Source organism: Triturus cristatus, chromosome 1_1 (genome assembly GCF_964204655.1).
Source record: "Triturus cristatus chromosome 1_1, aTriCri1.1, whole genome shotgun sequence".
Taxonomy (NCBI): domain Eukaryota; kingdom Metazoa; phylum Chordata; class Amphibia; order Caudata; family Salamandridae; genus Triturus; species Triturus cristatus.
This window is the reverse complement of record NC_140579.1, coordinates 1173769163-1173794918: the sequence shown is the minus strand read 5'-3', so window position 1 is coordinate 1173794918 and position 25756 is coordinate 1173769163. Positions and strand designations below refer to the sequence as shown.

The 25756-nt window shown below is 45.5% G+C and overlaps 1 non-coding gene across 1 annotated transcript; it reads right to left on the bottom strand.

Annotated features, from left to right (window-relative positions):
- Positions 1-5898: 5898 nt before the first annotated feature.
- On the bottom strand, positions 5899-5997 carry LOC146871809 (small nucleolar RNA U13). Its single transcript, XR_014959856.1, has one exon. It is a non-coding gene; the product is annotated as a small nucleolar RNA U13 (small nucleolar RNA).
- Positions 5998-25756: the final 19759 nt, after the last annotated feature.

Below are 25756 nucleotides of genomic sequence, written 5' to 3'. Positions count from 1 at the left end.
AGTTGTAGCCACTATTGGGCCTAGAAAACCTCACGGCAGTGGTAGCTTTGATTAAGCCAGGCAAACCTCACAGCAGTTATAGCAGTTCCCCCCACACCTGTGAAGAGCCTGGGAGACTGGTTTCAACATAGTTGGCTACTGACTTCTCTCTTCAACCGTTTCCTTCCACTGGGTGTCCCTTTGATTAGGAACATACTGAGCTTCTCCTCCTGGACATCCTCCTCTCCTGCAGGGCCACAAAATCTCTTTCCCTCTCTCAGCAGGTAAGCAAGCTTCTAGGCACTAAACAGCTCCTCCAGCAGCAAGGGCAAACTTCAGGTGATGCCTCCTCACCTCTGGGAGACTGTCTGTCAGAGAGACAAAAGCCCTGGTCACACAGCAGTCCTTTGAGTAGTCTGTAGAGCACTTCATTTCCTGTTCATGAAGAACTGGAACAAAGTGGGGGTGATTTAGGTTCTATTTTTATATACACTTTCTAGACAAGGGATGTGGATCAAGTCTCGGGGAAAGGATGTAGCCTTACGGCTAGCGTGGTCGACCTCAAAGCTGGGGAACCGGCTTCGAGTCTCGACAATGATGCTTCACATCCTGTGATTCTGGGCAAATCACTTATTCTCCCCGTGCAAAAAAATTGAATGTGTCCATTTGTAACAAAATTGGTGCTAATGTAAAGCGCTGATACCCGATGTCTCAGGTCTAGTTTGCTCTATATAAAACTCTATTAAAAAAAAAAGTCTCAAACTTCAGAACCGGTTTGGGGTGATTTTTACTCAAGTGTCCTTCTCAGTCTGCTGTCCAGACACAGCCTTTGAGTAAAGTGATTATTCTCACAATAGGCAGCACTGGGACTGTCACCAAAGTGGAGAAATCACAAAAACACAATGAAATGTCAGATTTCTGTATCTGGCTGTTATTAGCCTCTCCAAAGCAAGTAGTCAAGGAAGGGTAGGCATAACCTAGAAACCTTCTCCCATTGCACAACAGAAATGGCAGAGCCTCCATAAACCCCTACTATCAACCAAATGGCAGTGCTCAGTAAGAACTAATCAGCAGCCCCTGGGAAATCTCTGCTCAATCTGTGATAGCTATTGCACAAACGTCAGGCAATCCCCAGAGTGTTAAATTCATGCTGTACCAACAATTCGAAAGTAAAGATCACAACACAAAAAAAAAAAAACTATTTAGAAAAATAGGGAATATTTAATGAGCAAAAAGACACCTATTTTTTAGAAGTGGGTAAAGGTAACTGGGGCTAAGATTTTAAAAAAGTTTTAAGGGAAAAAAAGGACATAAAAAGTGAATTATCATCTGACAGCAACAGTTTGCAATTCACCACAATTAGGTATGATTTCATCTGGACTGCAATGGAATAGAGGACAGATGCACCAAGCAGGCCATCCTGATCAAAGTTTTAACCTCAGGACCTGATTTATATCTTGGAGGTATGTATACTACTTTGAAATGGCGATGGAGTATATATAAAACCAAGGTTATGGTCCGCTCGCCAAATTTGAAAGCTGGCTGACCTTAGGTTTAATCACGGCAGAGACTGCTCCTTCTCCACTCTGATTAAACCCCTCTGATGGCCCTGCGGGTAAGAGCCATCGGAGGCAGAATAAATTGGCAGAAGTAGAGGTCAGTTTTTACTGCCCGTCACAGCCAGGAAAAAACCCTGACGGTAAGGGGCATTGAAAACTGCTAAATGCCCCCCTCACCATGGGAGAGAACTCCTATGGCGAGGAGAGAGTTTATTTTTTTTATTTTAAAAAAATAAAATAAATCCAGTGTGAGGATTTTCTTTTTGAAATTAAAAATGAAAACTGTTTAGTGCAGGACTCCACCATGCACCAAAATGTAAACAGCACTGACAGGAACCACAATTACAGCGGTTCCTGCCAATGCACTTGGTCATTTCTAAATTTGGCAGGGGGAAGCTCTGTCAGGGTGATACAGTAATTTACTCCACATTCCTGGCAAAGAAACGGGCCATCCTCTATTATGTAAATTAGGCCCTTTGTCTCTGCAATGGAAGCTAAAATCTTCATTTTGGGCGAAGTCCAAGGGTTTGCCTAACAAAGGTCTCTTGACGTCGAACACATCATCATTGAGCTCCTGCTAAAGCTGTTGGTTTTGCACTGAGGGCAATAGTGGAACAAAGACAGATTTCGGGGTGCAGAGGGTGCTTTGACCAGCTGATAGATTTGCAGCTGCATCCTGGTCCAAGTGCCAGATGGAGCGCCTGATTTAGAGTTCGGCAATCAGGATACTCTGCCATAAATGTGGCAGAGTACCGTGCTCGTCAAACTCGTGGTATGCCATCTTTAATTTGAGTTCAGCGAATTGCTGTGTTTCCGACGGACAGAGTCCCAGCAGGTTTTTTCACCAGAAACCTACCCCTACAGCTGACAGGGATGGGCTGTTGGTATAGGAGCATCACACCCTCTGCCATATTTAAACTGTGCATTCTGATGTTCCTTATTAAATATGACCCCCACACCTGGGAAGAAAACTCTCAGGGTAGAAGGGCCATTAGGTTTTTTGTTTTTCAAAAACATCTTTGCTTGAAAAACACAAAGGTTTTCTGAGCAACTGCCTAAAACTTGGCAGCCGCTCTGCAGACTTTAGGCCTGATTTAGAGTATTGTGAGCATCATGAGCATTCCACCAGTGTGGCAGAGGTCATTATCTCGGTCACACTGGCCGTACTATCCCCCATCATATTTCGTGACCCCTGCCAGCGGTCTCTCTGTGCCTTCAGAGGAGCTGCTACCATGTTTTAGATGGCTGCCCAGCACACGTTTGTTTTTTAAACAGATTTCCCTGACGGCCATGAGCCGAAAAGAAAGAACATAAGACTGCTCGCTCCAAATAGGGTAAACAGGTAATGAACTCTGCCACCATGACAAGTAGCAGGCTGCCCACCATAGTGCAACTTAGCTCTTAATCACTTTCTTGTAAGTCAAGTCCTTCAGCAGGGCAGGCCTAAAAGCTGTAGCTGAGCAGGACTGCATACGACGGGGCACGTTTATTGCAAGGTACAGCTGAATCTGGTTTCATTGTGGTGAGAAGCTCAGAGCCGAACAAGCCTGGTTTTCTTGTATGCCTCAGCATCATATCCCAATTTTCCAGAGATGAAAAAAATGACTAAAGGCAGGGGACAGGAGGAGTGCTACATGCACTCCACTCCCTTGAACAGCCGGGCTGGAGAAACCCCCACAGATTCCCTATCCTGAGTGGAGCGTCTTTCTAGCCTACCCAGGCAAATCCCCGCGCTGCTCTGCAGTACGGGGATTGGATGAGAGTCTGTCCCAGGGGCTTCTGGGACCCAGGAAGGGGAGAGGCGGCGCAAAGAGACGCTGGAGGCAGCTGGTAGCTAAAGATACGTTTTTTAAAAATCTATTTCAAAATTTCTAACACCCCGCCCCCCTGCGTTTCCTTCCAACCCCGTTCCCTCCACCCACCCCACCACCCTTTAGTTGTGGCACCCACCACTGAATGGTACACTTTGTGTGTGACTTATTCATATAAAAAATATGTTTTTCTACACGGCAAAGGCACTTTTCCTTAATGTGTGTTACTGCAGGCCATTTAAACTGCAGCTTGACTAGAGGGCAGTCGTGCTCCTAGCAGATGTATTTTTGTCATATATGTGGATGGTTTATAAATACACTATCACTCACATATGACATTTCATTTCCACCTCAAATATGCATTTTCTGTGCCATTCACAATGGTCTTACAGAAAGGTTAAATAGACCACTTGGGTGAAAGCAATTTGAGAAGGAATATATAGGCAACATGCATTCTCAAATAAGCACCAACATCAAATTTAGTAGCAAGAACAACATTGAAGATATTCTGTTCTAAAAAGTGACAGTTATCTGTACAGTTAGCTCAATGTTAATACTTTCATGAGTGTTAGCATTGACGTTAAATACCTCTTCTAACACATTAGCCACACTTCAAATCTCACTGATCGAGAGTTTCGCCCCACAGTTCAGAAATACTATTGCAAAGCACTAGGAAGTCTCTGAACTCTTCCTTCTGCTCTTAATTTTCCTTTAACAGGTGTAGACACTGAGTGCTAGATGGTGGGGGGCAAATAACATGACAATAAGACCAATATTTGGGCAATCATATCTAAGCTTTATTTTGACATATTCAAATAGTAAGTTTCTCTTTGGGCTTATCCTTCAGATGAAAAGGACAATTCAAGCAAAAAGGTTTCTGGGCGAATCCACTTGTGAGTGACTAAAAGTAAACAAGACATACTTTATTAACAATCCCACATGGTTCAAGCATACACTGTATAAAAAGAAAACTTATGAAATTGGCTTGTGAACTTCGAGTAAGAGAAAGGATAGAGAGTAACTTTTTTCAAGATAATCTATGTTAATAGTCGACCCCATCTTGGGGAAAGTTCTGTTTTTAAGAACTTGAAGGACTTTCTAGATCCAAATATCTGGATAGAATTGCTTAAATGAATACTAGGATTCAATCATGTATAGTATTTAAAAGTTTTAAGCATAATGTGAAGTTAGGAGAAGAAAATTATTTATACACTCCAGTCAGTCTTATATAACTCTCCAGCTCATTTATTATTAGATAGTCCTTTATTTCTAATACCTCGTCATATGTTTTTGAGAAAATTGTTTTTTATATATGGCAATTATTCTCAACAATATGCCCTGTTGTTCTTGTCTCAAATAAAATGTTTCGACACTGTAGCGGCTTTAAGCAACCTTTCTAATACTAACAAATTTGCAACATGTTATTTTTTATGATTAATTGTACAATTCTTAATTGCATAATTGCATGATTTTGTCTAATGGATTGTGCCTAAATAAAATTGAAGGTTAATATAGAAACTTGAAAATCCACTTGTGCGATCACAGGGAAAGGGATCATGGGCCAGATGTATGACCCTCACAAACGGGAGATCGGCCCGTTTGCGACCGCAAAAAAGGGTCATGGTATGTACAAAAACTATTTTACGAGTCACTAACTCGCAATATAGCGTTTGCAACTCTCGCTATTAGGAAGGGGCGTCCCTTCCTAATAGCGAGACTCACTGCCATGTACCAGGGACCACCGCCTGCCCTTAAAAAACTAGCATTTGCAATGCAATAGGTCTCGCATATACGCAAGTTTGAGCTATTGGCATTGTAAATGACAATGCGTTTTATTTATGTTTGAAAAACCAAAACATAAATAAAAGGCATTGTTATTTACAATGCCAATAGCTCATGTAAATACGAGACCTGTTGCATTGCAAATCCTTGTTACAATCAGTTCTCTGGATATTGCACTGCTGCAATAAGTGTATTAACCACATCAGCGACTAAACCAGTATTCTAACCTGAGATTTGTAGATTTTGAACATTAGCATAGATCAGAGATCTCAGTTGAAAGCGTTAAGGACCCAGATACGAAAACTATCTTATTTTCACACTGATAAAACGGTCAACAACGTTTACCACAAAACTTTTTCCCCGCAGGGAATTGCAACGCGGTCGTTACAACGACGCGTTTTAATTCCGCATACCATTACTCCGCACGTCGGAACAACGACTTGCGGAGGGAGGAGAAGGTGTTGGATTTAAAATCCAACACCTTCCCTAATGTCCGCGCAAACTGGAATTGGAATAGTAAGTTAGACTATTCCAACATCCAGCACCCCCCCTCCGCAAGTCGCTGTTACGACTTGCGGGGTAATGATATACGGAATTACAACGCGGTCGTTGTAACGACCGCGTTGTAATTCTCTGCGGGGAAAAAGACTGCGGGATAACGAGGCATATTCTGATAAAACAGTTCAGTTTGAACGTCATTTACAGATTCAGACACGTTACACCGGATTCTTTACCGCAATTTAAGCTCTAAAGAACCTCCAGCTTAAGCTCAGAAGGGTAATGTGCCCAGTCTTAACAAGGACGGGACGGCACACATCACGCATGCGCATGAAAACCCACTCATCACTTACAAAAACCAGAAGGATCGGAATCGAAAGTTAACGGAGGAACACCAGGGAATTCGATTCTCCTATGAATGTGAGGGTGAGATTGTCTTGCCACTCGTGTCTGTCCACATCTGCGAGGGTCACACTCAGGGCTAATCATGAGTTATCTACGATATTCTTTAAGAAAAGAGAGGCCACTACAGCAAAAGTTGTACTGTTCACACAACCGTATTAATATGCTAATTTAAATGCAGCAGTGTTGCCAATCCATGTCCCAGTTTGTAGTTTCTTCCCTTAAAATAACCGCCCACAATAGGTTCTATTTAGTTACAACGTAAAGAACGGACTACATTGTATCCTCAGCAGACATCATGAAATGGCAACATTTATGTATAAAAAAACGTGGGTTGCAGGGGAGGAAGCTGCATTCATGGGATATATTGTGAAGATAAATGAACACTTGAAAGTTTAATGTAAACTGACACTGTTTCAGCGCCATCTTTGAGTATGATTATGCTACTCAGATCGTAAGCAATTCCATTTACACAACTTTAAAACTGTTATAACTTTGAATATTAAATTGTCTCCAAAACGTTGTCCTAAAAGAGAAAGTCTTTGCAGCTCACTGCGGCTATACAATAGACGTGGTGAAAAAGTGCAGCATCACGACATCACCACGTTTGTATCTTAACCAACTTTCATGAAAACAAGCATTTGCAATGCAATAGGACTCGCATTTATGCGAGACCTATTGCATTGCAAACGGGAGAGCGGGTCGGCGGATGACAGGGGTGCGAGAATGCACGAACAACGGGAGTGGGGGGCGGGAGAGAAGGCATATACAGCGGGAGGGGGGCACGGGAAGCAAATAGTTCTCATGAAACACAAAGTAAAGGGGCCAGTAGCCATGGAAGGATACAAATGATAACATGGCCGTCATAAGGAGGGACTAGCAGCCTATAAACCAATCGGAAGGCAGCATTTACAAAGTACAAAGACAAAAGCCAATGAAAAAGTGGGCGGGGAGTGGGCGGGGCTTCCCTCAGGTAGTCAACTACCACAGATCAACCCCAGAACAGTGTTTGTGCACTGGCTCAGGGCTTGACCTAATGAAACTGAAAAGTTTCATTTCTCTTTATTAAATGCATCCCGTTTTTCTTTAAGGAAAACTGAATGCATTTAAAAACAAGCATTTGCAATGCAATAGGCTCTCGCATTTGCAAGAGTTTGAGCTATTGGCATTGTAAATGACAATGCCTTTTAATTATGTGTTTTGAAAAACTGCAAGTGGTGTGTAAACACGCATTTTGTACCTATAGTTGTTGATTACGAGAAGTAAGGCTGGCAGTAACTGCACCTCTTTTACTGCCAGCCTTGCTTCTCGTAAGCAAGGACTATAGGTAAAAAGTGTGTGTTTACACGCCGCTTGAAGGTTTTCAAAACCTATAAATAAAAGGCACTGTCATTAACAATGCCAATAGCTCAAACTCTCACAAATGCGAGACCTAATGTATTGCAGTGTGCACCAGTATGTGTATTTTGCCTTTTTAGGTGTACACCTTATACAAGCAGGGGTATGTTTGCATAAATATTATGACATCAGAGGAAGTGCAAATTGAGGACGTATTATTCTCACAATTTACAATTAATCTTGTCATATTCAGGAACTATTTTGCTGGATTTTTACCAACAAGTAAATGCGAATAACATGTAAGGCACACGTATTAAATAACATAAATGCGAGTTACGCTTATGTGTGGGAAATACATGGCTCTGCTAGGTAAGCTCAATTGGTAAGGCAATGACTTAAGATTTTTTGTGTGTATCCGGAGGGTCACTGATTTGAATCCTGGTTGGTAAGCTGGAAAATAGTAACATGCATTTATTTATAGTGCTATGAGGGCCCAGCCCACAAAAGAAAGCAATGTGAATATATGTCAGGATCTTAAATAGTATTAGACAAAGGCTTCCAAAGTTTAGAAAATGAAATGTATTGCACACAGCAGAAGACAAGCTGCATGAAGTATAAGAATGGCTGCCACAAAATGTGCAAAATGATTCAGTGTATAAATGCTTACATGGCCATGCAAAGTTGAATAACAAAGTTTAACGAGCATGACAACAGCAAATAAGTGTGACAACAGGGGAGTGAGAGGATGATGACTGAAGGGCGCTAGAGGGAGGGAAGGGTCATGGAAGAGGAGGGGGTGGTGACATAAAACTGTTGACAAACAAAATGAATACCTTGGAGAATGGTAGCAGAGGAAAAGAATACCAGAGCATGCAGTTGACAGAAATATGATCGCTGACAATAGTGATGTTTCAAGATAGTGATGGCAGAGTAGGGTGGTGGCAGGATACGTTAATGGCAGGAGACATGCGCATGCGCTGCCCAGCCTCGACCTAAAAATACGTGAAGCCTACATTTGGAATAAATACCTAGATTTGACAGTAGCAGTGTCTGGCTCTGTAAAGTGCTCAGCCTGGGTCAAACTGTCCTGGATGTCTCCCTTCCTCTCTTTGCAACAGCCCTGATATCTCTGTTAGAGATTAACAAAAACGTGGCCCACCTACAAGTAGTGAAAAATGAAACAGCAAGATTTCTGGCTGCGTGGGATCATGTCTCAAACACTCTTAGTACACTACACTTGTTGTCAAGAAACACAAGCTTTACTAAAGACAATAATTCTGGCATTGTTGGCTGCCAGCTTTTGGCTTTGCAAATGTTTTTGAATTGTATCGTAAAATTGTTTAAATGAAATACTTATTGTGTGTAGGTGCCCGTTTCCCAAACCACTCTTCGCATGGAAGAAAAATCCAAGTATTGGCCAGCAAATAATTCAAGCCGATACTACTCTACCCAAACCCAAAAATGATTTACTGGCCCAATGGAACTTAAAGCCCATTGAAGGACATCGCAAATGTGGAAATTGCATTGCCTGAGGAAACACTATAGAGGGCACTGAATTCGTCCATGACAGAATAAGATGGAAACATACCGAATTTACAAACTGTAAGCCAAAAAATGCTGTCTACGCTATAATTTGCCCTTGTCAAAAAATCTATATAGGGAAAACCAATCAACAGGTCAATACAAGAATCAACCAACATCGGTCTAGAATAAAGAAAAAAGTTATGACCGCACCCATGGTTGAGCACTTTGTTGAAAAATGTCATAACGAAACCCAATTCAGATGGAAAGTGTTGGCCAGCTTTAAATCTTCAAAAAATACCCATATGGATATTGAGAACCTGCTATTACGCAAAGAAGCGTATGTAATTTTGAAATTTAATAGCACGACAGCAGGTTTAAACAGCATGACCGAATTGGCAAAAATATAAGACACTACGAAGCCCAGAATGCATTGCGTTGGTGCACCAAAAAACCTATGAGACCAAACGCAGGTAAATGCTATCTGGAACTACAACCCCCATGATACTAAGCCAGAAGCCATTAAAGAGATGCTTTCAATGGGTAATGCCGTCACTTCAACAGAATTAACCAGAAGCGAAGAATAGAATCATTACAAGGTATTGCGCCTTTCACCTCAGCCCCGTGTTTTAAACAAACAATATTGAAGTGCCAAGCCTGATGAGGAACTCAAATTTTACATTTCAGAAAGACGCCCATTACATTTGAAAAATACATCGCGAAGACCAGAGCTCGTGGTTTAAATGAACTAAAGGTATGCCTTTATTCAAAACTAAAAGATAACGCAACCGCTTCTGTAACATGATAAAAGCCTTTATTAAACTAAGCGTTCATGATCTGCTTTGGTTCCAGCTCGTTGCAAAGGCCATTGCGAGTGAATGTAACACGAAGGTTTCACCGCGCTAAATAATACAGGTACGCCAGAAGCTCTTTAACTTTATTTATTAGTGAAAGCTCACAAACATGTCGAACGCTTTATTAAACCTAAGCGTTCCGTTTCACTTTCAGCTCATTTAAAAAGCTTCTGTGAGCTGTGGACATGAAGGTTTCACCGCTTTAAGTAGAAGCTACAGTCTTCAGGTATGCTAAAAGCTTTTTTAATTATACTCATTAGCGAAAAATCGCAGGCTCTATTTGACTAATGACCTGTCACTCTTCACACAGAGCCTGCTCACGAAATAATATAAAGGCAGAGAAGCCCTGAGTTAAAGTATTCCCGGCTGAAAGAAAAGGTAGGCTTTAAAATCGACACAGTGCAACCTTTTGCTAAATTTTACAAACAAGTTTATGGCAGCAAGAAAAAACATGTTTCCTTCTTTTATACAGATAAAGAAGACTAAACGGATAAAAACACACTAGTGTCCAGGTATACTACTTGATGTACATACTTAAAGAGAAAGTAAAGATTTAAGATTTCAAAATAAAGGGAGCTCCTGTGATTTTGTTTTAAAAAAAAATGTTTTCATTCATCCTAATTTCAGAAACCCTCATTCCTGTCAAAAATCAAGAGCTCTGATGAGAGTCCGCATATTCATTATCAGAGACTTGAAACGCGTTGGCTTCATTATGATTCATGATATGAATATGGAGGAATTGTGAATTTATTTTTTGTCAGGACATAGAGAAAAAATTCCATGTATTTGACACTAATATTTTTCCCCGTGTTTGCTCATTTTGTCATGTTTCCTTAAATTGAAACGTTGATATACACAACATTTGTTGAACATTTTTATGAAATAATATCTATATATGAAATAGGATTTAGAAATAAGACTTCTAAGACATTAGGATGGTTGGTTTATGATTTTTTCACATTAATGTTTTTAGATTGTGCATTTAAAACACAATTCTGTTGTTTAATGTTTTGTTAACTATATGTACACAAGTATTTTCTGTATATAGACATTATTGTCTTTTTTTCTGTTCCAAATAGGCAACAAAGAATCTTTTTTTAAAAAAAGCTGAAGACAAAGGTATAAATAAAGTACCAGATCAAATAAAAGAAATAGTTTGGTCTAGCGCTAATTTAAGACGCAAAAACAAAACAGGTCCTGGCCTATTCCCCTGCTGCACGTATAAACAAGCATAGGCATAGCCAATAGGTCTCGCCTTTGGGACATTATAAGTGTTTAGCCATGCAACAGTTAATGTTGCACCACGGATATTGTGCTGCATAATGAAATACTTATAAGGTCACAAAGGCGAGAGCTATTGGCTATGTCAATGCTTGTTCTCAGTTGTCTTGGGGAAGTTGAGCTCCAGCACCCTGGAAATGAGTAGCACTTGCCTCGCACCCCACAAAAAAGCACTGTGATGTTTCATTCAGCACCTTTGGATTTTTAACCAATTAACGTAAAACTTTTACAGTACAGTCTTATTACCCCATTTGGCCTTGTATTTTCAAAATGTTCTTACAGGATAGAATCCGCACCGGACCGTCATTTAGAATGTCAGCCTTGCTTGCTCCAATTCCAGGTACACATGTACGCCTTATCTCTTTCAAAGTTCACCAGCCGCCACTGCATGGCAGTCCGACCGCACATGCAGCGTTAGTTAAATGGATTGAACAACAAGCAACATAACTGACCACACTTGAATGTTAAATGAATGAATGAAGTGCAGTGCTCCATCCATAATAAATGGCTGGGGTGCACTTTTAATTTAAGTGCTAGATGCAACAGATTTATGAGCAGTGGCTCAAAAGAAACCGTGAGATTGTAACTAAACCCTTGGCGAAGGAAAAGTCAACAGTTTAAGGTGGTGTCATGGCATGTTGTTTTACACTTCAAACGAAAATGCGCTATAATTCACGTCATCACTTCCTATCTCCGCACCCCATTCTTTAGCGACACATCTAGTTAACAGATTCAAATCAATCAATCATAGCATTTATAAAGCGCACTGCATACCCGTGAGGGTCTCACGGCGCTAGGGGAGGGGGGACGCTGCTACTGTTCGAAGAGCCAGGTCTTGAGGAGTCTCCTGATGGTAAGGAGGTCTTCGGTCTGCCGCAGGCGGATGGGCAGGGCGTTCCATGTCTTAGCAGCGAGGTGGGAGAATGATCTGCTGCCGGCAGTCACTCTTCGGATGCAGGGGACGGTGGCGAGGGTGCGGTTTGCGAAGCGGAGCTGGTGGGTGGGGATGTAGAGGCTGAGTCGGCTGTTGAGGTAAGCTGGTCCGGTGTCGTGGAGTGCCTTGTGTGCGTTTGTGAGGAGCTTGAAGGTTATCCTCTTGTTGATGGGGAGCCAGTGCAGGTCTCTCAGTTGGGGTGTGATGTGGCTGCGACGAGGGATGTTGAGGATCAGGGGTGCAGAGGCGTTCTGGATGCGTTGGAGCCGTTTCAGGAGTTTGGCCGGGGCTCCTGTGTAGAGTGCGTTGCCGTAGTCCAGTCTACTCCTGATGAGGGTCTGTGACCGCCCTTCTAGTTTCGGTGGGGATCCACTTGAAGATCCTGCGAAGCATGCGGAGGGTGTTGGAGGAGGAGACGGCGTTGACCTGCTTCGTCATGGAGAGGGTGGAGTCGAGGATGACCCCAAGGTTGCGTGTGTGGTCGGTGGGTGTGGGGGGTGCTCCTACTGCAGTCAGCCACCAGGAGTCATCCCAGGCCGAGGGGGAGGATCCGAGGATGAGGACCTCCGTCTTGTCTGCTTCAGTCGGCTGTTTCTCATCCAGTCGGCGACGGCCTTCATTCCTTCGTGGAGGTTGGTTTTGGCGGTGTGGGGGTCTTTGGTGAGGGAGAGGATCAGCTGGGTGTCGTCGGCATAGGAGATGATGTTGAGGTCATGCCGTCGTACGACATGGGCGAGTGGTGTCATGTAGACGTTGAACGACGTAGGGCTGAGGGATGAGCCTTGGGGTATGCCGCAGATGATCTCGTTGGCTTCGGAGTGGAAGGGGGGGGAGGCGGACGCCCTGAGTTCTGCCGGAAAGGAAGGTGGTCGTCCAGTCCAGGGCCTTCTCTTGGATACCGGCATCGTGGAGGCGTGTTCGTAGTGTGCGGTGGCAGACCGTGTCGATGGCGGCTGAGGTCCAGGAGGATGAGGGCCGTGTTTTCTCCGTTGTCTAGCAGGTTACTGATGTCGTCGGTGGCGGCGATGAGGGCAGTTTCGGAGCTGTCGTTGCTGCGGAACCCGGACTGGGATGGGTTTAGGATGCTGTTCTCCTCGAGGAAGCTGGTTAGTTGTTTGTTGACAGCCTTTTCAATGACCTTCGCTGGGAACGGGAGCAGGGAGATGGGTCAGAAGTTCTTGAGGTCCTTGGGGTCCGCCTTGGGTTTTTTGAGTAAGGCGTTGATCTCTGCATGCTTTCAGCTCTCCGGGAAGGTCGCTGTCTCAAAGGACATGTTGATGGTTTTCCGGAGATGGGGTGTGATGGTGCTGCTGGCTTTTTTGAAGATATGGTGTGGGCAGGGGTCTTCCGGGGATCCGGAGTGGATGGTGTTCATGATCTTGATGGTGTCGTCGTCATTGATGTGGGGCCAGGTGAGCAGGCGGTTGTTGTGGGTGGTGGTTGTGGGAGCGGGGGTCTCAGCAGTTGCCGGGGTGGTGACGGCGTCGAAGCTGTCGTGGATGTCGGCGATCTTGCGGTGGAAGAAGGGGGCCAGCGAGTCGCACAGGTCTTGTGACGGTGGGATGTCGTTGGTGTTGGAGCTGGAGTTGGAGAGTTCCTTCACGATGCTGAAGAGCTCTTTGCTGTTGTGGGCGTTGTTGTCTAGGCGGTCTTTGAAGGAGGTCCTTTTGGCGGATCTGATGAGGTGGTGGTGTCTGCGGGTGGCGTTCTTGTGGGCTGTGTAGCTTTCTAGTGTTCGTTCACGGATCCAGTTTTTTTTTAGTTTTCGGCAGGTTCGCTTGGAGGCCTGGAGGTCTTCGGTGAACCAGCTGGTTCTCTTGCTGGTGTGGGTCTTGGAGGGCTTCTTGAGCGGGGCGAGGGTGTTGGCTGCGGCGTCGGGGTCGGTTGGGTCTGCGGGTGGGCTCTGGGCAAGTCTTAGCTGGTCCAGCGGCGGCGAGGCATCTGCTGGGTGCGGTGGTGTGTGGTGGGTTTCCGGAAGGTGAAGTGGATGCAGCGGTGGTCGGTCCAGTGGAGTTCGGGGGTGTGGTTGAAGAAGACGTGAGAGCTTGCTGAGAAGATGGGGTCAAGCGTGTGGCCGGCGGAGTGGGTGGGTGTTGTGATGAGTTGTCTGAGTCCGAGGTTGGCGAGGTTGTCGATCAGGGTGGAAGAGTTGGAGTCATTGTTGTTCTCGGGGTGGAAGTTCAGGTCCCCGAGGAGGATGTAGTCCATCGAGGCGAGGGCGTGTGTGCTGATGAAGTCAGCAATGGAGTCGCTGTTCGGGGGATCTGTAGACGAGGGTACCTCTGTGGGTGGTGTTGGGGTCGGTGTGGATCTGGAAGTACAGGTGTTCGGCGGTGCTGAGGGTGTCATTGGTGTCTGTCGAGATTTTGAGAGTGTTTCTGTGGACGATGGCGATTCCTCCTCCTACTCCGTTGGTGTGGTCCTTGCGGGTGATCTTGTAGCCTTCCGGGATAGCTATGGCGATGTCGGGTGCCGAGGAGGGGTTCAGCCAGGTCTCCCTCAGGAAGGCGACGTCTGGGGCGTTGGTGTCGAATAGGTCCCAGAGTTTGACGGCATGTTTGCGGGCGGAGTGGGTGTTCAGCAGGATGCATCTGAGGAGGTTGGGTTCTACGGTTGGTGGGTTGGAGGACTGGATGCTGGTGAAGCTGCAGTTCCGGCAGGAGAAGGGTCCTTGGGTGTGCTTCGGGGCGGCCAGGCAGCAGGTGCGTGATCGTCCGGCATTGAGTGCGTGGAGGGTGCTGGAGTCGTAGCGGAGGTGGGTGTCGTGGCGCTAGCGGGAGCCAGGGGTCCTGGTGCTAGGCGCGGTCCAGGCGCAGACGGGCTTGCCTTAGGCGCGCCTTCGGCACGCCAGTGGCACGGCTGCTGCACGCGACCTCCATATGAGGAGCTGTGGGAGAGAGGAGTAGCTGGGAGGCGGGAGCGGGGCGGCGAATGGGAGTGCAGGGGGGCGAGGCCGGAGGGACGCAGCGGCGGGAAAACGGGCGGGGAGCGGCAAGAGGCACAAAAATCAACAGTATGGGCACAGAGGAAGAAAACAAGAACAACAAGAAAACAAGTTATGCACAGAAGCAATGGGGCACAGAGGCACAGAGGGGAAGCAACAACAGAAAAAACAGAAAAACAAAATGGTACAGAGTCAGAGGCAGTTAAGGCACAGAGAGCAATAATGGCACAGGAGTACCAGTGTCACGGACCAATGCAGGTCCAGGCGGCAAGACCGGCAAGGCAGACAGAGCCGTGCAGCAGCATGGGTAGCGAACTGCCTGCGAGCAGGGTCAGAGGTTACTCATGCGTACAGAGATTGATTGAACCCATGCCTTCAAAGATCAAAGTGAGGGACTTCTGGGGAAATATAAGAGCAATTAAACTGGCTAAAGCCGAAGCAATTGAGAAGGCCTCTCAAAAACAGTCTGGCCTGGCGCTGCAAATTCAAGAAAGCATGGCTGACTGAGAAAACAGGATGGACCCTAAATGGGGGAGATTCCACCTTCAGATTAGACAGGGTTGTAAATACTTGCGAGCCCCTGGGGCTCCTGGCAATCCGCGCCGAGATGCAATCTCGGGATTGGTGCTAACATTAAACAGCTCTCCATTTAAAACGCCTTTAGAAAGTGGACATTCCACAGCGTGCTTCTTTCTCCGAGGCCACAGTGGGCCCTTAAGCAGCGTGTACCACATCAGAACACAGCATTAACAACAAGCGCGCGCGCATCGCGCTAAAAGTAAAAAAAAAAAGAAAAATGACCTAAAAAAAGGGTATTATACGGCATGTGTGTGTGCTGTGAACAGTTTGTAAGAGAAATCTAGGCAGTAAGGGGCCAAGAGCGCGTTAGTAAGTGGGTAGTGTGGTGCTGTGGCCTAATGCTTTGTGCAAAATTATTGCGGTAGAAGAGTGCAAAGAAGAGAAACTGTGCACGTGCTGTATGTATAATGCGGTGTTTGTGGGTTGCGGATTGAGATCCTTACACAGTTTTTTTATAGAGCCATGCACCCGCTTTCACTTTGTTTACTCCCCGCGTTCCCACTGCTTTAAAGATGTAAATTCAAACGAAGCATTACCCACAGTGTACCCCTGCATTATACCTAGAGCACACGCACAGTTTTCCATCTCTGCCCTCTTGCGTGCTGTCAAAGCATGCCTAAAGTGTAGTGTTTGCAGGTTGAGGCCAATATCGGCAACACAATCCCCATAACACATACAGCAATCTCCTGATGAAATAAACACACAAGACACCTTTTTTCGTGGAGAAAATTGCTGCAGGTTTATTTGCATACCGAAATATGCCAACATGGTGGGTCAGCTTACGGGTGATCCAAGGGCAGGCAGCCCCTCTGCTGCCTGCCCACCTGATGAGCCAAATTCCACCGTGGCACTAACCAATTGGTGCTTACCAATTCTGGGGGAGGGTTTACCCCTTCCCACCTGTGGACCACCAGTCCACCCATCTACTCACGCCTCTTGAGGGGGGCGGAGCGTATCCAGGCAGCCCCCGGTTGCTCAGGTTTTCAACCGCCAGTAGGACTAGCGGGGCGCCGTCGTTCTTTCAGGGTCCAACGCGAGGACCACCTGGGGATATTTGGCTTTTGCACCCTTGTGCTCCTGAAGAGGGTACCTTTCAGCCTCTGGATCGCCCTGTAACTCCGCCACAGCTCTGGGTGTGGCCACCGTCACAACCAGGGACCCCCACCAAGGCAGGCATTCTTACCTACATCCTGCTGATTCCAGGGCTTCGCCCATGTCCTACAAAAACAAGTCCATGCCCACTCTAAACAGGTGAACACCATCCTCTTCAGAAAACCCTGTGGACTTGGGATGCAGCAGACCGTGCCTAATAAAGCCAATCCCCCTCTGTTCAGTGAATTTGCGCATGGCACTGTTAACTCTGCTGCAAGAGGTTTCCATGGCATCCCGTAACCGGGTCCCTAGCCACACTGAACGTGGGGTTATCTCTGACCACCATAACTCACATGCCCCAAATTGGTTGCTTAACGTACACATGGAGGATTTCATTTCTTACAGCAGAAAAGTCAAATCAATGCCTCCCAGGTGTATGACCAAAATGTTGGGAGGGGAGACACCCCTCCCCCCCCAGTCTGTGCCGCAGCTTCTTCAGCAAGCTGTTCCAGCCCATGCCTGGGACCCCCCACCAAATTAACTCAGTGGGGAAATAACCCATGCCTCCATTTCCTGCCTTTCGCACATCGTGCCACTCTCAAGACTCACCAAAGGCCATTCACTCAGACCCTTGATCCTGGCAAAATAAAGAAATGCTAGATTGCTAAACACATATTTTGAAGCACTGCACACCATTCTATACACCTACACAAGATTGCACATAATTTCACACAATAACAACGCACCCCACCCAACATCAGATGCATCACAGGGTTGCCTTCGGTGTACTCAAACTTCGCACTGTACATCATTTACTTAACCTGTCCTCCGTCCACTCCCCTGGGTGGCTTACGGACGGATGTACCGTTTAAAACATTGGAATTCCCATTGTCCCACCTGCCTGATGCGCTCCGCTGACATGCTCGCCCTGAAAGCTGCAGTCGCTGCCTCTATCCGGAAAGAGTGACTGCAAAGGCGCTTGCCAGGACCTGCATTGCCTGACATTAAGCATACCTGCATTACCTGTTCACCCTGAAATTTGGTAAAGGGCGTGCTGTGAGCCTGAATCAGTAAATAACCCTCTCCTGAAGGGCGAATGGCCAGGTGGGAGGCGACCAGACCCACTGGGCAATACCTCATTTCCCCCAGTTGGTGCAAACAGATCACCCTCCCTTGCCTCGCCAGGTCCGTTTTTAGTCTTCTCACTAGGATTTTAAGGGAAGCCCCAGAGAGCACTGCGTCATGTCCCTTTAATGCCACTCCAGATGTATCTGTTTTGGACCTTGCCACTAATTAGCTGATTCTCGGGGACTCGGAAAATGCCAGGCTGCATGTTCCACCTCTGACTGCGATATTTTGTTTGTGAGTCGCCCTGCTGATGGTCCCACCCTAGCGTTAGTAGCCCACTGCAAAACTTCTGTTCTCGTGTACCAAAAATGCAAAATGCGATGCAGGGCGCGCTACGAAATTCGTTTTATTTATTTTATTGTTTACTTACCTGCAATTATCCATATTCCGGTTTTTAGAACCCCCCACCCTGCCCCTCCCCGCCTTTCCGCCCCACGGAACTCCCTCCACGGGCCGCGGCTGCGACCAGCGATAGAAAAGCTCCTGGATGGGGTGAACAGGAAGACTGTATGTACAACATCCGATCCCATTCTAACTGCGGGCTCTAGTTGGGTGCTGTGTTGCGGTATTGATACTTCCACCTTGCTGTGATGAGTAAAAGCTCAACTATACGATGAGCCTAGAAATATGTGACCTAAGCAAAGGAGTGCTCGTGCACTTGCCATGATTCCCGCCTTTCTTACAGGAATTCTGCCTGTTCATTTTATCTTTGGTGTTTCCCCCCCCAGACTTCCCAGGCTGATTATTGCTAACCATGTGAGCAGCTGTTGGCCTTAAAGATGGAAATTTCCCAGTTGCCACCTGAACTCATGCACTGCCACCTAATGTGCTATGTTGTAAGCGGTGAGGTGCCTAACTTTTGTCTCTTCGCCTTGGGGAGCTTCAAAGAATTGCATTGGTCCTGAGATCCTTCATAAGCATGATTAAAAAAAAAAAAAAAAATGATGGACATACCACTAAGTGAGAATGGCTCTACCCAGCCCCAACTCCAGAGATAAACATGCATTGAAACCACAGATACACCTTTGAGGTATGTTAACCTGCCCCAGAATCTCCTTCTCCCTGCTCCTGGTGTAGGAGCCTGGCCTGGAGGTACAACCCCTCCGCTCTTGACACTCACAATGATATCAGCTGGCTGAAGCTGCGACTCAATTTCGTTACAATTGTTTGCCCATGCCTGTTGAAAGTAAATTGTACTCCTTGCATTCGGGGTCTGGGTGAACTAAAGGTGGGTGGGGGGGACTCATATCAGCCTTTGCAGTACCTGAGTTATTGTTTTGACCAATTTAAGGTACACATGCTGCTGAAACTGGCCCTTCAGATCTCTGACTCTCCCATGGAAGCAAGAACCTGTGGCTCTTAACTAAAAAACCTGTATGTATGTGCCAAATATGACGTGTACTTGAGCGCGCCGACAACTTGAAAGGTATGTCCGCTCTGAATCACAGATGTCTTATGATACTAGCCTTTATGGTAGTCATATTATCGAACTCAAGGGGCTGCAAGGCTCGGTGATCCTGCTGGGTGCTGTACCTGCGACCCTGTGTAAAAGCAGTCCCCCACCGGGGGTGCAATAGTCCTAAAGCCTCCATCTTTTTAAAGCAAGGACTGCCCCCACACCAGCAGTGCACAAACCCTTACGAATCATAGTTCTTTGCACTGTCAAGGTTAGCCTAGGTGATTGTTCCCTAGAAGTATAGTATGGGGCCTACTTCACCCTTAAAGAAATGCATACTCTCTTAAATGAAAAAAGGTGCACAATGGAGCTGGCGGCTACTGATGTTAACCCACCTGCCCAACTAGGATCAGAGAGCTAGGATCAGAAAGGGATCACTTGCTCTAAAATTCCCTAGATCCTTGCCTGGCATTCCTATATGCCCAGATATACAAAGCGATAATGCTCCACTCGGTCAACATGGCCCGAAAGACACACCAAACCCGTGGAGACAAGAAGAGGTATGGTAACCTGCCCCAACTCTGCGGCAACATTAACATGTGTGAGCTTGCAACAAACCTCTGGAAAAGCATGCCAACTAACAAACCTTCTCATGCAGCCACTCCTTGACCTGAATACTAACCAGGTTAAGATTATGAATGGTTTCAAAAGGACCCGTCTCTCGTCGCATGCTTGGAACACTTCTCCTTGAATCCCCCTAGTCAGTAAATCCAATGCAGGGTAGCAGCACAGCTAAGCTCACACATAAATCGCCAGCCTGTGCGAGCAGACCAATCATTCATCGCTCCCCAAGCCATCCGAACTGACCATGATCACCCTCGGCTGTTGTTCCCTTTTGACCCACCCAGCTTAAAACAGCTGGATATGACCCGGGTACAAGGTTAAGGATAATAGTCAAGGGCATGACAGGATAAGGCATATCAGAAGTAGGCCAATCCTCCCTTCAGATTGCAACAAATATTGGTTAACAAGCATGCTCATCTATTGCAGAAGTCATCCCAATTTGCTGGTCCAGGTGTACCTTGATGAGTAATTATCTTGCACCGTTATTCAATGGGCCAAATGCACGCTGAAAAGTACTTATTAAAGCCACCCGCTGTGTTACTGGTTCTGGCCCGAACCTAGACGCTCATGGCATTGGATTAAAACATTTAAGCTGGCGTCTCAGTTTAGATTGCGTGCTGCCTGGTCCCGCCTTCTCTGCTATTGTACCCGTCAATTGGGGCATCCTGTAACATTGTACCCATAGCCCGCCAGGACTATTGATTCTGCCACTGGTTGGTAATTGCCTGAGGTACACGAGCAACACTGAGGCTAGCTCGTATGGATAAAACACCAGATACCCCATTGTTAGATGGCATAATTAGCATGCACCTAATCAAATGTGCCACCTGCAGGTACAAAATTATTTTTTTGTGCCCCCCTGTCGCCTAATGGTTCTGACCCGAACACTTGCTCTGTCCTGAAATGGATTACAAGATTTAAGCTGTAGTCTTTGTTAGCATAGCGTGCTGCATGGTTCACCCTTTTCTGTCATTGCCTCCATGTATGTAATCCACCCATAACCTTACCCCTTCAGCAAGGCTAGAGGTAGAGAGCTATTCTGCAGGTCTCATGTTGTGTTTATGTTTTCACTAAATCTGCCTCTAATACACATGCCGATTACAGCAGTGGGCTCTGCCCATGAATGTTTACCTATTTAGAAGGCAAAAGGACATGTGATGAGGCCCAGAGTTGTGGAAATGTGGATTTTCCTGATCAGTTATGTCCCCTATCTTGGACCCCAACGGTTCTATATGCATGTTACAAGTACATGTATGTTCCCTCCAGTTCCAGTTTCTAAGACGCAAACATATGTGTGTCTACCGTTGACATGTTCTCTGTCAGATCCGCCATCACAGGGTTGGATATTCGATTCCTAAGTATGAAAAGCCACCGACTTTATATGGCTAAGTTACTCCATTTTTACAGTTCAGGCAAGTAGGCCCGATTCTGTCCTCAAAGCCTTTCCCTGCTCTCTGTCTTTGACAGCTTCAGCTTGAGCTCGCATCTGTATCCATGAACTTTGTCCTACTCCCTGTGCAGCTAACGGTGACTGCCTCGGCCAGTTTTCGCCTGTCTGCCAAGAAGTTGTATTTCACCTTCGAATTATCTATTTTACTCTTCAGCCGATGCATTCCTGTCCAGTGATTTAGGTAAACATTTCCTTTAGCTCACAAGCAAAGGACTCAGCCTTTCCGTCCTCCTGCAAGTGATTCATAGCCCTGTTGCCATGGAAAGTTTTCTATCCCTCGCATCTCATATAGACACTTAGACGCTTGTACACGCACACAGTCAGTATAGAATAGATTCTGTCCGAGAGTTCTTCCTTGTGGATAACATAGTTCTTTAAACATAGGATGTTAGATATGATTTGGGATTAGGTTGACTTGACCCCAGACTTCTCGTCTCCACATGTAGAGCTAAATGTCAAGTCCCCTTCACCCCCTAGTTGCACGTCAATTACACGTCATGCTGCCGCGCGCGCATCTATGCCAAGTATTATCTTATAGATCCACCTATGTCTGATAATTCTAACCAATCATGTTTCTTTTATTCCTTATTACGCCTAGTTTCGATTATGTCACTGTTTTGTCACTTTTCTTATCAAATGTTACGCCTTCTACATTCGTTTCATTGTAATGCACTTATTATAAAAATACATGTCTGTTAATGAATTATTGTACTTCACTTCCTGAACCCTCGTGGTGACGGAACCTGAAGGCCGCGACTCGAGTCGGCCATTTTGAATGGAATAAAGCCCATTAGAAAACCTCTTATACCACGGATTCTGCCTCTTGTTATTTTGAGCTATTTACTTTATTTTAAGATTCCGTATGAAATTCAGTCCGGTATTTTTATTTACCACATAATGGCGCCCGAACAGGGACACTTTCTCATCTCACGCGCCGGCGGTGCGTTGCAGGCCCGGTCTCCTGCCACAGCTGGACGGACCATAAAACGCGTACCAGCAGGATTTCCTGTAAGCTCCCTCCGGTCAAGCGGGGGCGACTGAGGCTGCGATCAACCCAGACGAGGCGGTGAGAAGTGCGAAGTATCCCGACCAGAGCCTAGCTGAGAGAGCAAGATCCGAGGTATACAGAGGCCCACCAGGTTTTCCGAAATCCCGACGTCCAGAGGGTCCGATGTCCGCAGTTATCGAGTCCTGTCCATTCTCTGAGGCCTTCCGTTTCAAGGAGCTACTCGGTGAGTACCATCGCCGGGGAGGCGTGTTGACGCGCACATAGGTTGTGCCGGTCAAGACGGATTTGGGTACACAAATCCGGTCTGCACTGTTTAGCAGTGTATATGTACTGTTTAGCAGTATATCAAGTATTCCGAAGTATTCAGTTATTGTCAAGAATTCAGCGTGGTGATTAGTTAGGCAGACTGTCATCATTGTCGACCATTGTTATAATGTTTAATGTTTAAAGTTTAAAGTATTCAGAAATGTCTTGCATATTGTGGTATGAATGACTGTTCATTGTTCACTGTTCATTATTGTGTTTCTCGTATTAAGCAAGTTCAAGAGTAAGTATCAGATCAGTTGTAAATATGCCGCTCTTCTCGAAGTTAAGACAGATTACTACCAGAAAAGGGGTGCTTGAAGAAGCAGTTCCTATTCCTCCTAGGGATACTCCAGGGCATTTCATGTACCATAAACATGGCTTAGATGCCATATTGTTTCTTGATCTATGGGTAGATTATACCAAAGGATTACCGGAAAGTCAAAGGTGGCCCATAGCGGGAACCTGGGATGCAGAGTGCATCATGAAAGTGGAGGAAGAGTTATGGAAAAGAAAGGTCAGACAGTCACAGAAAGACGCTGTTGAGTTATGGCGTAAAGAATCTCATAGACGAACAGAAAAAGCACGTAGACAAGAAGAGAGGAGTAAAGAAAGTTCAAATAAAGTTCAAGAAAATCTATTAATTGAGGAAGGTATCCGAGTGAAATCAGAACAAGTGAATAGACAAAGAAATGCTCTTATGAATGGTATGTATCCCCTTCTAGCCGAAGGACTACCTAAGGCTGCTCCAGAGATACCAAAAGACTTGCCACCCCCATTATTTCCAATTAAGGTACATCCAAAGGGGCATCCCAGAACCGCAGAAGATGTTTTTCTTTCCTCATATCTAGACGATGCAGCTCCCGAGTATGCTAACGCCACACCACATAGACCGTCTGGCGGAGGGGTCCAACGTCAGGATCAGGTATCTGTCCCCGTGCAACAGCAAGTCCCGATACAAGCTTCGGCAAGCACATCTGTTTCCGCATCTGTCTCCGCAGTCGACTCTACAGAGGTATCGACACCCATAGTTGCTGTGTCACGTTCAACGAACCCATTCACACCCGACGCCCCAGATAGGGCCACGGGAGGTGCTAGCAGTACTTTTACACCACCTAGAATAAATAAACTTGTCTTTCAAGAGTCAGCGCATTCACGTACACCTAAATTCGTAAGTGAACGTACGCTTAAAGAACTCCTTGTAAATTGTAGATATGACCCAGTGGTTGGTAAAGAGGACGAAATGGTCCTGGCATCATTACGTATCAGGCGAGCCGCAGAATATTTAGCAAGGTTACCAGGGATGACTACGCATCTAGATAACATATATCATTTTGTTCAAACAGGACGAGATCCAGGATGTATTAACAGAGCTATGGAATTCCAGAAAGTAGAGATACAGGGGGAACTGTTACGTTTCCTCATAAACTGTGTAATCAGAAATCAAGATCGTCCGGGGGTAGACCCGAATGCAATGCTTATTCTTACAAGATGGAGTCAGAATATATCAGAAGGGAGACACGATAAGCAAAATTGTATAATAGCCATGTGCCGAAAAATACGTAAAGAAATAGAGCGTATTCATGAAGAGAGATTGGGAACAGACGAGTTTGAGCAAGATGAAGTGTCCGAATCAGGGAATTCCGCAAGACAGTCAGAGACCATAGCTTATGTAGGCAGAGGAAGATCTTGTGAAAATACTAGATGTTTTTCTGATCCCATACACTCCGTATGTCCAAATAATAGCAGAACGTATCCGACGCCTGTAATAAATCTGAAGTCTCCTGAACATTCGTTTCAAGCCGCAGATAAGATACTACGAGAACGAAGAGGTTACCACCTCCTCGATTCTATGGATGAGCAAGAATTAGCCAGATCAGCCGTTCACTGGATTGACAGTCCTGAAAAATACGGTGATGAGACCGTAGCACACACGTTTCTCAACCTCAGTACAGATGAACAACGCTTAGCTGGAATCTATATGATTCAGCAACTTCTCATATTATATAAGAGCCAACATGCTGACCCTGGTCCTTTACCTGATATATTAACGGAACTACTCACAAACAGATGGAGAGGTTCTAGTAATAAGCTAATTAAAGAGATATTAGTGTCACGTAAGCAGTACGTCCTTTTTGTAAGTCCGGATTCTCTCTCGCTGCCCCACAGAGAAAGAACGCCGTACTATATGGATAGACAAAATCCTTTACGAGAAGTGCACCCAATAAAAGGCGAAGACAATGAGTTTCACCGTGTATTTGTTTACACACCCATATCAAAAATGGAATTATTAGAAATGAAGAAAGTAGTACCAAGTCATGACAAAGACCCAGCGGGTTTCCACCGAGAAATTAAAGACATGTTACTGATGGGAGAGTACACCTTTCCTGATATTATGACGATATTAAAGGTGCTTTTGCCTGCTGGCATATATGAAAAACTGAAAGAAAAAGAGTGGGAAGTGGGAGACCAAAAGATAGACTGGACAGCATTAGCAGAGGAAGAAAGGAGCCGAGCTGCAGGTTCAGGGCTCGGGGATAAAGTTAAACTGTTACCAGGTTTACTAGTACAGGTACTGCCACGTTTATTAACTACAAAAAAGGAAGATTGGGGTGCAATCACAGCCTGCAAACAAAAGCAAGATGAAGACACAAGCGATTATTATGCTCGATTTGAAAAATGTTTTGGTATAAATAGTGGTATAAAAGCAAGTAGTGACTCATATCCACATTTATTTGTGACAAAATTGGTGGAAAATGCATTGCCTCCAGTGAAGAATAGAATATTGAAATTCGAGAGTACCTGGCAAAGTAACACTCCGTCGCAAATGCTACAAATGTTACAGTATCATCACAATAGAATTAGGGATGAACAAGAACACGAGCATAGACGCATGAAGGATACAAAAATGAAAATGCTAGTTTCTCAGACAGTACCAGCAGATGGTCACAAAAAGGGTGTGACACATTCTGGTGATTCTGCAGTTCCTGTAAAAGGAACCTGCAATTACTGTAAACAACTAGGCCATTATGTACATGATTGTCAAGTCCTGAAACGTAATATAGCTACAGGTATTGCAAAAGAGAGACCACGATTAGTTAGACAAGATCAGAATGAACAAGGAGCTATGCAGCATGGACAGTCCATGCCAGTTCAGCAACAGTCTATGCCAGCCTCACAGCAACCCATACAGTTTGTGCCAGCTGCACCACCGTTGCCTGCTACTGCCACACAAACCACAACACGACAAATGTATCAGACTGCACAGTATG